The sequence below is a fragment of the Corvus cornix genome, chromosome Z (genome assembly GCF_000738735.6).
Source record: "Corvus cornix cornix isolate S_Up_H32 chromosome Z, ASM73873v5, whole genome shotgun sequence".
Lineage (NCBI taxonomy): Eukaryota > Metazoa > Chordata > Aves > Passeriformes > Corvidae > Corvus > Corvus cornix.
The window spans coordinates 43,798,974-43,809,684 of NC_046357.1; positions in this window are offsets into that span (position 1 = coordinate 43,798,974).

The window sequence follows — 10,711 nt, forward strand, 5'->3', positions numbered from 1 at the left end:
TAAGAAGAGCAGAAGCAGTTTACATAATCTAGGAAGAAATACAGCTGCAGACAGTGGTCTTCCAATGACATCTCTCAACAAATTCACTGCACTTGTCTATCTGAAAATATGCTTATAGTACTATCTTGCTCTCTCCTCTCTCTCCCTGGCCTCTTGTTTCCTCCATCTGTTGCATATTCTCATAAATATGGGGCAAAATTTTTCTATTTCCTAAATGCTTCTGCATGAACCTAGCACCATAAAGTCCTAACTTTACAGAGAACCCTTGGATACCACAAAGATTCTTGCAGAAAATTTAGACCTCTTAAGTTAGGGTCAAAGGATATGTTTTGAGGCCTTGTCCCAGCAGGAAGAAATAAAAGGTTTGGCATTTTACATATGTTACGATCATTGCAAAATTATACTGGTTTTTATCCTAAATGAGCCCACCCTACAGAAAAAAGTATCTGGGAGGTTCATTTCTGCCTATCCTTGCATGTTAAAGCAAGAGAAAAATTGTGCTGTCAGAGAAATGGCATGCTAAACTCATAAGCCGCATACTTGGTGGTGTGGAGTGTCACATGTGGGATTCTGTCTCACTCTGTTGCTAAGCCCTTTAAAATGCTTTCGAACAAATAGATGGTTACTCCTCCAAGGATTCTGATTCAATTATAAAACTGTCTTTTGGATCAGTGAAGATATGAATCAGGCAAGATATTTTCTGATGCTCTCTGGATTCCACAACTTGAAATAATCTTGCTGGAGAAAACAAAGTTGGGACTGTGGGGAGCAGTTAACATAATTTTGGAGAGATACATGATAGATTTGCATTTCCTGGCCATTTTTTCCCCTTTTTTCACAGTAGTTTGTTCTCTTTTTTTGTACATAATATAATTTCTCCCTTTTGTATTGCATAAGCATTCCTTTTCTGTAGCTGTATGCTATTAACAAAGATGCTGCAGCAGGAGAAAAAATAGATGCACAAATGGTAATATAAATATCTTCCCATTTATTAGACCCATTTGACTGTGACAGCCAGTTGTACTGGTTTTAGTGGGACTGAAAGAACAGTTAACTGTGACCTGGGCAAGGAGTCCCAGCTTGTCTCTGTTGCAGGTATGGAAACACTCCTGTAGCCACAGGCAGAAGACGAGCGACTGTGTGCACATGGAGACTGTTCAAATCATAGGGAAAGTCTGAGGATTACTTCATACAATTCATTCAAGACTATTCCCAGCCCAGTTCCTATCAGCAGTCTGGTTAATGAATCAAAATTCTTTGAGCTGGCAACTGCTTTTCATGAAACTGTCCTGGGATGAATTTTTGGCTAGTCACAGACCCGTTAGTGAGAAATAAATTTTCTGAGCAAAGAACTGGTATGGGAATTTTATCACATTGCAGTGGTACAACCATATGCAAAGATGAAAAATTATTCCCAAAGTGACTCTAAAGAAGGGAAAAAATAAAATTACCTCATACCAAATCGCTCCTTGAAATCACATGCCTTGAAATTAAAACTATAGGAAATCATTAGCAGATTTGGTAATAACTCCCATTACTTTTAAAGAAAAACTGCTACAGAGCTACAACCTTGATTCATATTAATCAGTACAGCCCCATCAAAATCACTCTTCAGTTTCTGAAACTTAAGATTACAGGAAAGATTACAGGAAAGGCAAGTCATCCTAGCAGCGCAGATCTATTCTACAGGACCCTAAATATCCACCCAGACAGGAAGGGCACCACGCACTGCAGAACAACTTCAGTCATAACTTGGATGGAAATTATGTTGGAAAAGATTTTTAATAGGTTAATGCAAGATTTCAAATGTTTCATGTTTAATGTGTGTCATGAAGGATTTCAAGTAACTCTGAAATAAGTAAAGGCTAGAGGTAACTCATTGCCCTCTGGACACCTCACAAATTGATTACCAGTCACTACGGCAATCTATTAAGCACTTAATAAACTTTTTAAAGCTATTTTTATAAAAGTCTCCATGAAAACTATGACCTATATTTAATTTATAACCCTTCTTCATCTACAAAAGATCCTGTTTTGCAACAAAAGTCCCTTTTTTACAACAAATAATCACTGTCTCCACTGGAGCTCATGGCATGATTCGCTGATTTCAAAGGAGGTATTCTGCAAGTAAAGTACAACTTACACTGATCAAAGAAGGCAGAATCAGTCTCACACCCCCTGTTATTCTAAAAGAGGAATTTTTTTCATAAAGAAGAAGAAAACTGGCTGCAGATTCGTGGAGAGATAGGAAGTATGAGATGTTTTCAGACAGTTGCAATGCAGAAGTCAGAGCCAGGATGGGTGAGGCTCTGTGCCTGCCAGGCACATAGGAGCAGCAGATAATACACTCCTCCAGATGACAAAACCACCTGCCCTAGCCCTGGAAAATTCATCTGTATTCTGACTTAACTCATTAAACCTACCCTGCCTTGTCCTTACTGTTCTGCAGTAAAGTAAAAACCGCCTGTTTGCTTTCACAGAGGGAAAGAGCATAAAAGAAGGCAACAAGGTAGTTTTTATAGCTTGGCTCATAAAGCTAGGAAAAACTCCATCACACAATTAGAAAGTCAGATTTTCTGCACACCAGTTCAGATTATTAGAAAACATTCTGTGGAAACCTCATGAAGAGGTGTTTGGTGGTAAACTAGTTTCCATTTTTTTTCTCCGTACAGCTGGGTGGACTTTATAAGGACTAACCGTCTTGAATTAGCACAGCAGAGTACTAAGGACACAGCTGGCAAGGGAGGACCTTCAGAGACTCACTTTGGACAGGGAGAGGTTAATAGCAAATGTTGGCGCAAGGGCTGAAAATTGGAAGAAGATGTGTGCTTGTTGCTTTTAGGGGAGCATGAAAGGGAAGGTTTTTCTTCAACTTGTCTTGTGTTCAACTGTAGGGTAACGAGAGGAGTGCCTGTTTTACTGTATTGCTTTTTCTCAGCTAAAATTTCCCTTGAGAAAGGTGTTGGGTTTTCTTCCCATTCTGCTTCCTTCTTCTTTGTTTACAGTCTCCTTTTGAAAGCCCAGGAGCACTGTGTGAGTGCATGGTTGTAGAGTGGCCCTGCAGCTACACAGCATGGTTTTTGTCAAGTTCTGCATGCTTTTTTTTGCTTTTCTTTCGGCTGCATCCTCTCTCTGCTCACAGACCCCTCCCCTGCGTGTCACTCATGATCCATAGCTGAGCCATCTGTACATACAGACCTTAAAAAATGAAGCCTCTGACATGTTGGCTTCACGTTGTCCCTGCCACTTCCCACAGCACAAAGGGGTCACATAGCACCCTCAAGTCTTCATGGGCTTTGAATGGATCAGCACCTGGAAATCATGGGCATACATGAGACTGTGTTGGACTTTGATGTTTTGGTTTAATTTGGGGTTTTTTTGTTTTTTTAAGTTACATTTTTCATAGTATAGTTTTTCAGGGCTTGGAAAACTCGGAAATAATAGTGCCTTCTCCCTTCTCTCCTTTCCCCATAGATGCTGCTCCATCCACATCAGCAGGCAAATGATGCAGATTGGTGTGATTTACGTTTTGTGAAAGCTGGGATTTTGTCAACAAGCCACTTTCTAAATCTTTTGGGTGGAGATCTAGCTGGCACCATGGTTAAATGCCATGTACTAGCATGTTTTCTCTTGCTGTCAAAAACTGAACTACACCAGCAAAAGCAAAAGGACAAACCCTGAAGAGGAGTAACAAAAACTTTTTACAAAAAAAAAGGCCAAAAACTATGAAGCAGCAGGCTGCCCAGGATGGGTGATCCAGCCATTGCATGTGATCTGCTTGTAATAAAATAATAGAAATCCTGAGCCATTTGCCATGTCACAGTGCCCAGTGGAGCAGAACAGCCCTGCTATTTGGCCTTCCAGGATCTTTTTGTTCCATTAATTTTCCTTACGTTGCCTCTCTTTGCTTTTTTCTCCGAATTTCACTTTCTCCTCCTGTTTCATTTTTGCATTGTGCAGGAGGAGCACAGTGCAAAGAAAAGGGAGTAGAAGAGTGGCTGTGACTCATTCTCATGCAGACTTGGTGCATGTTGCATACTTGATGCAGACAGGTGGCAATAAAGCTGCTGGCTTTCATGGAGGAAGATATGTGTACTTTACTATTTTTGCCTTGGAAAACATATGGTGAGTTCCTGTGTGAAGTTTGCCAGTTCTGAATTTTCTCAAGGTGTTTAATACATTAATTTGATTATTTTGCAACACAGTTTTCAAAAACTGTTCCTGGTTGGCTTATCTTTTAAGTCAGACCATCTGGATAAAGATGTCTGTGTTTTTTGTCACTGTGAGACGGCAGGGATACACTTGTTAGTTGGATCATTGCATTATTTTGCCCTTAGGCAAGAGGTGGAGAAGATGAAAAAGAAGATATTCATTTGATATGTGCACACAGAATTTCAGCCGTTTTCCACTTTCACCAGGAACTTACCCTGTTATTTTTCACCTCTCTTGGCACTCCTGCCATGAAGTTACATGTTTGCACTTCACAAATATTAGACACTTTTTTTCTAATCCAATGGGATTGGGCCCAAAGACTTTAAAGGCAGGTCTTGACCAGTCCTTTTTGCTGAAACTAGGACTCTTCTGGCACCACACCAACATTTTCAGCATCTCCAGATCTTCATTACATTCAGGAACAAAAATGGTCAGTTTCTTTTTTATTATTTTTTTTAATTAATGGAATGAAATAAACTGAAACAGTAGCTCTCTGTGATATTCCTTGCTTGAATGAATCCAGAAGTGACACACATACCAGAGATCAAGCAAACTTGTTTCTGTACCTTTCTGGAAAGAACAAAGTTTTAGCCCTTCAGGGTTTTCTGCAGTAGCCCTAAGGACTTCTTTTATACTTTCTGCATTTTACTTTTGTTTTGTTTTAGCACAATCATTCTATGTAAACCCAGCAATTCAGGTTGCCTTCGAGCATGTGACTTTGTTACATCTTTTAAAATCATATATAATATTAAAGTTTGACATTAACTTAATATCATTTCTGATTTACTTAATCATCTGATAAGAAATCTGATAAGAAAATAAATGCTGACATAAGTGCTTTTTCTGTTCTGTCAAAAAGTAGTTATGTCACCTCTTTTTTTGGATCTTTGGCAGCCTCTTTCTTCAGCATTTTTTAATTTCATATAGATGGCTGTTTTGATGTAACTCTTTGTGTGTAATGAATTATTGTGTAACAGTATATTCAAACCATGAGATATTCAAGAGTTGACCAAGGGAATATATGGAGACATTAAAAATCTGTAGTGTGAAACTCGGCATTAAAACTGTATGGTGTACAGCTACATCTCTGGTTATGTCAGAGGTCTGTTGGGGAGCACAACCTCTGAGCAACAAACACCATGCTTGTTAATGCACAATATTGTTTGAAGACCCATGAATGAGTGCATTGCTTTGGTATCAAAGCTTAGCAATAACTCTAGACTCAAACATCCAAAAGTTATGACATTGCATTAGAAGCTATTTATAGTTTAAAACAATGCCTTTAGGGCACTTTTCTTTTTCCCTCCTCTAGAATTTTTCCAGTATATTCCTATCAGCTACAGAAACATTCAGAGCATATGTCCAGACTCAGACGTGACACCAGCATTTGCAGAATTTGTAATCTAAAATTGAATAAACTGGGATCCTTGTGTTTGAAACTAGATGGGGAGGTTACTTTTTGTTACTCTTTCACCTGCTTTTTGCCCTACCCCAAATAATCCCTGCTCACTCGGGTCCCCCATAGCCTACAGAGAACTGAATGGCCAGGTTTCACAAGCTGCCTTAAAAGGCCCTGTCTGTGGTTTAAAACTGAGTTCTTTGCACTTTCCTGCATCAATGGCACCTCTGTGGTAGTCTGCAAAGTCAGATAGAAGAGTCTCCCTGACACAACTCATACCTTTGCATCATTGTGGACAAACTGTCTTTGCCCTCATACTGAGGGGGTTTGCAATGGAGTAGCAGACAGTTTTCCTAAAGTACTGGCTTGAGAGGGAGCATTTACTACTTATTTTCTTAAGGTAGTAACAGCAAAATTTTTAAGTTTGTAGCTAGCAGCATCGCCAAAGTTTTCTCTCCTCTCTTTGGAGGCATGCCCATAACTTGCAGTAGTGTGTGGTCCAGAACACTGTGAGAGGTGAAGAGGTGTCTACTACTTTTGTGGAATCTTTTCTGGCCTCTGGTCTCAGAGAATGCTTTCTTCAGGACCTTGACACCAAAGCAGTAACACCACAGGAGTGGATAATCTGAAGGAAACCCTTGTTTGGAATGGAGGTTGCTGACTTTCTGTTGCCCCTTGGGATTTATTTTGGCTCAGCTCAAGTTCAATCCTCCAATGTCCTGAACATCTGCTGCCAGGGATTGGGCCTTGTTTTGTTTTCAGCTGACCACAGTGTTTTACAGAACTCCTGGAAAATTCACCCCAATAGTATTGTTTAATTGTTTTTTCATGAGTCTCCTTTGGCTAGGGAGCTGAGGAAAAGAGGGCATCCCAGGCTGCAAACAGGAGCACCTCCACAGTGAAAGCTTTGGAACAGTTTCCATCTTCTGTGGCATGAAACACAGTATGTATTCCCTTCTGGGAGATGTCCTTCCTCTGCTCAAAACACATTGTCCCCACTATTAGAGGCATGTCATGTCACAAAGGCCCTGACCCTTTGTATTGGTTTTGTTCAGCCTGGTTTTTGGTAGTGGGGGCAGGACGGGGGTGGGGAGGCACAGAGGTGGCTTCTGTGAGAAGCTGCTGGAAGCTTCCTCCATGTCCAGCAGAGCAAATCCCTGATGGCTCTGAAGATGGACATGCCACTGGCCACTGGTTGGTAATGCCTCTGTGATGACATATTTAAGAAGAAAATCAAAACAAAGGACACACAGTTTTTCTTGTAGCCAGAGAAGAGGAGGAGGTGAGAACACGTGAGGGAAACAAGACGGCAACACCAAGGTCAGTGAAGAAGGAGGGGCAGGAGGTGCTCCAGGAGCCGGAGCCGAGGTTCCTCTGCAGGCCGTGGTGCAGCCCATGGTGAAGCCGCTGTGCCCCTGCAGCCCATGGATCCACGGGGGATGCAGAGATCCACCCGCAGCCCGTGGCGAGGTGCCCGTGCCGGAGCGGGTGGATGCCTGGAGGGGGCTGTGATCCAGCGGGAGACCCGGTGCAGAGAGAGGGCCCTGCTTCCAGGCGGGAGCAGCCTGGCCTTGGAGGGCTGCACCCCGTGGGAAGAGAGAGCCCCGGCGCTGCAGTTTGGGAGGGCTGTGGGCCCGTGGGAGGGGCTCAGGCTGCAGCAGGGGCGGTGGGGCTGCTGCTCCTGAGAGCGGACCCACGCCAGGGAAGTTCAGGAGAGCTGTCTCCCGTGGGAGGGACCCACGGCCTCACAGGGGAAGACTCCTCTCCCGGAGCAGCAGAAGGGAATCTCGGTGATGGACTGACCAAGCCCCCATGTCCTGTCTCCCGGCATGTGGGAAGGCGGGAGGGGCCGAGGGGCGGAGGAAGGTGTTCTAAGGGCTTATTTTATCTCATTATCCTCCTCTGATTCTGTTAGTCATAAATTCACTGTACAGCTTAAGTTGAGCCTGTTTTGCCCTTGAAGTGTTTCTCCCGGCCTTTATCTCAACTAATGAAGCCTTCGTTAATTTTTTTCTCTCCTCTGCCCAGCTGTGGCAGGAAAGGGTGAGCAAGCAACTCTCCTGGGCGCCTGGCATTGGGCCAGCATCAAACCACAACATCCTTTGTTGCTGTGACCCAGCCCTCTGCAGGGCTGGGGCAGCGTGATGCCAATCAATCCCAGCCCATCCCCTGGATCGAGTTTCCCCAAGAGGCAGACTCAGAGGGTGGGTCAGGGGGTGGCTCACAAGCCTAAGCCGTGCCAGGGTACAAGCCGCCTCCCCCGGTTCAGGAAAATTCTCGGTTACTTGGTTGTTCATTGTTCTCTGTTATAACTCCCGCCTCTCGGTTTCCCCCAGTGGTTCCTGTTAAATTGTATCCTCCCCCTGGCTTGTAACTCATTGGTTGTTTTCCCCTTTCACTGCGGTTTTCAAACACTCTATAAAACTGAGGGCAAGCCTCCGGGGACGATCCCATCTCATTCCATCCCTTCCGAGCTTGTTCAGGTTGCGAAACTTCTGACATTAAACCTCTTAGAAGCCAGACCCGAACAGCCTCTCTCTTCCTTTGTCTCCGAGCTAACGTGAGCTGATACCATCGGCTCCTGCCGTGTTCCCTCTGCAAAGAAGCCAGCTAGCTAGCCCAGCCAGCAGCATCCCTCTTGATGCTGAAGTCGCTTCTACAACGCACAGAAGTAACACAGCTGGTCTCTCTCTGACCTGGGGCACACCAGAGCTCATGCCACAAGCACAAGTACTGCGTTAACCCTTCTCTTGCATGACAGCCACCACTTGGCCACAGATGGGACCTGCTAATCAAGGACTGCAAGACCTTGTGCTTCTCACAGTGACGACTGCAGGAGCTCCAGTGCTGTACACGCTGAACAGAGATAGGCACCTTTTTTTGCACTGAATAATGCAGGAAGATCACGTCTTTAGAGGAGAGTTTCTCTCCCACCTGTAGAAGGACCTCAGCCAGAAATTTATATGGCATCTTCACTGAAAAAAAGGAGTTGGAAAGAACTTGACCAGGTACATGTGAATGAAAGGGTAGGCTGGGTGCATATATCTTCGTGAGTTTTGGCCTGATGACAAAGTGTGAGACTTCATAAATTTCATACACACAGATGATGACCTGTAATGAAAACGTTTCAGAAACCCAGCACAGGCCTTTGGAGATTGTATTTCTGAAATATATCTTACAATGCCTCTACAGTCTGTAGACTTAATTAGGAGAAAACCACTGGCTGAAGACCAGCTTTTTCTGTTTTGGGAAGTCAGTGCATATTACTGATGCAGAATGAAGACATAAGGTTTGAGTGGCACCAGATTGTCCTCTAAGGACTCTTACCTCTACCCAGTCCTTCTTAAGTTCTTTAATAAAAAGTAACCTGGTACCAATACAGCCTTAAATAGAATATATATTGCAACACCTGACACTTGCTGTTTCCTGTAAAAGTTTTACATTCCCCCTACAGCATGCATTCATCCTCCTGATAATTGGGCAAGGAAGAATTTGCAAAGTCCAGGGATGTAATATCACCAAGAGGTTCATGGACTTAACAATTTCACTGAGAGAAAAGAAGATCTGGCAAAGGATACACAAAAGCTTCCTGGGAGTGCTCAGGGACCAAATGGGCAGAGAGCCACACTTCAGCTCCCGTTTTCTATTAAAGAGAAGAGCTTGATCCCTCACACACAGAGAGATTCTCATGGGGTAATAGAGCAAATTTCTAGTTCTGCAAAAGCCTGTGGGGTAAGACTTGCCAGCTTCCCAAGTGCTGGGGTGTCACAGCAGCCCCTGCAGAGGTCAGCTTCTACCATGAGTTAAGGCTCTGTATTGCTCCAGCAAAGCATCCGAGCACATGGTTGAAATTAAACATGCATTTATTGGTTTTGCTGAGTAGGGGAAAGGAGTAGAATTGAGACCAGTGAAAAGTAAAAGGTGATATTTTGAAGTATAATATAAAGGCCCAGTTAAGTCATTGAGTTATACACCTTTTGCAGCCTGTCAGAAAAGCACTTTGAGAAATTATTTTCTGTGTCTTGAAGAAAGTGCATCTCTTGCTTACAGATAGTTCTTATTTTTGCAAAATATCTGTTGCGTTCACTGTGGTTTTTCAAAAATTTTCTCAGACATCTAGTTTTGTCCTTCACATATATGGTCTATATCTCTCTGCCACTTCAAAAACTCTGCAAATGAAGTACATCCTGGATAGACACCTGATCTTCTGTATTTCAGAACAATGAGTCCCACTAAAACTAATATTTTTCCTCTGTTCCTCAGCAGAGGAGTAACACTCTAGTGAGTCCTTTCATACTGTGGCATTGATTTTTGCAAAATATTTCAGGGGGTTTTATCATAACAAATTTTCATTATTTGTTACACTTTTAAATTTATCTCCAAAATCTGTTCTCAAATTTGTGGTCCCTTAGTCCCCATGATTTGTATTTTATACTATAAGGCAAATCAAGAGCTGTGAAAAGAACATGCTGGAGTCTGTTTTATTATTCAGCATCCTCCTGGAAACTCCTGAACACACACAGAAAAGTCATTAGCAGTCTCTATAATTTACCATGAGGTCAGAGTAAGCAGAGTATGCACACAGCTTTGAAAAGGAAGATTTCAGTGGAGAAGCCAGAGACTGTCATGCTCCCAGGACTCACATCCAGGCTGGAGGGTTTGACACTAGGGGAGATAGGGGACTGCATGCCATTACTTCAGCTGTGTTATGAGTTGGCCCTGCAGATGTTCACCTCTGCAGCATTTGGTAGGATAACAGAGCTGCCAGTGCCATGCTTTTTGAGAGTGGCCTCAGGGGTAGACAGCACGGGCAGCATCAGGTACACTCTTGTCATCTTTGGCAAAAATCTGAGATTTTTTACTGGCTGCCTCCATTCCTGTTGCATGAAAGGCACATCTCTCATCTTGTCTCATCTTGCTGGACATCAGAGTGTCTCATGTCGTCACTGGTGAAATAAATGTATGTCTCGTTCCCTCCCAACAGGCTGGAGATAGGACATGTAGCGAGGCTTCAAAAATTCCCCAGAGTGGGTGTGGCAGGAAAAATTAAGCAGGACTCAGGACTTTTAGCCTCTACTGGCATGGTTCTTTTGCTCCCAG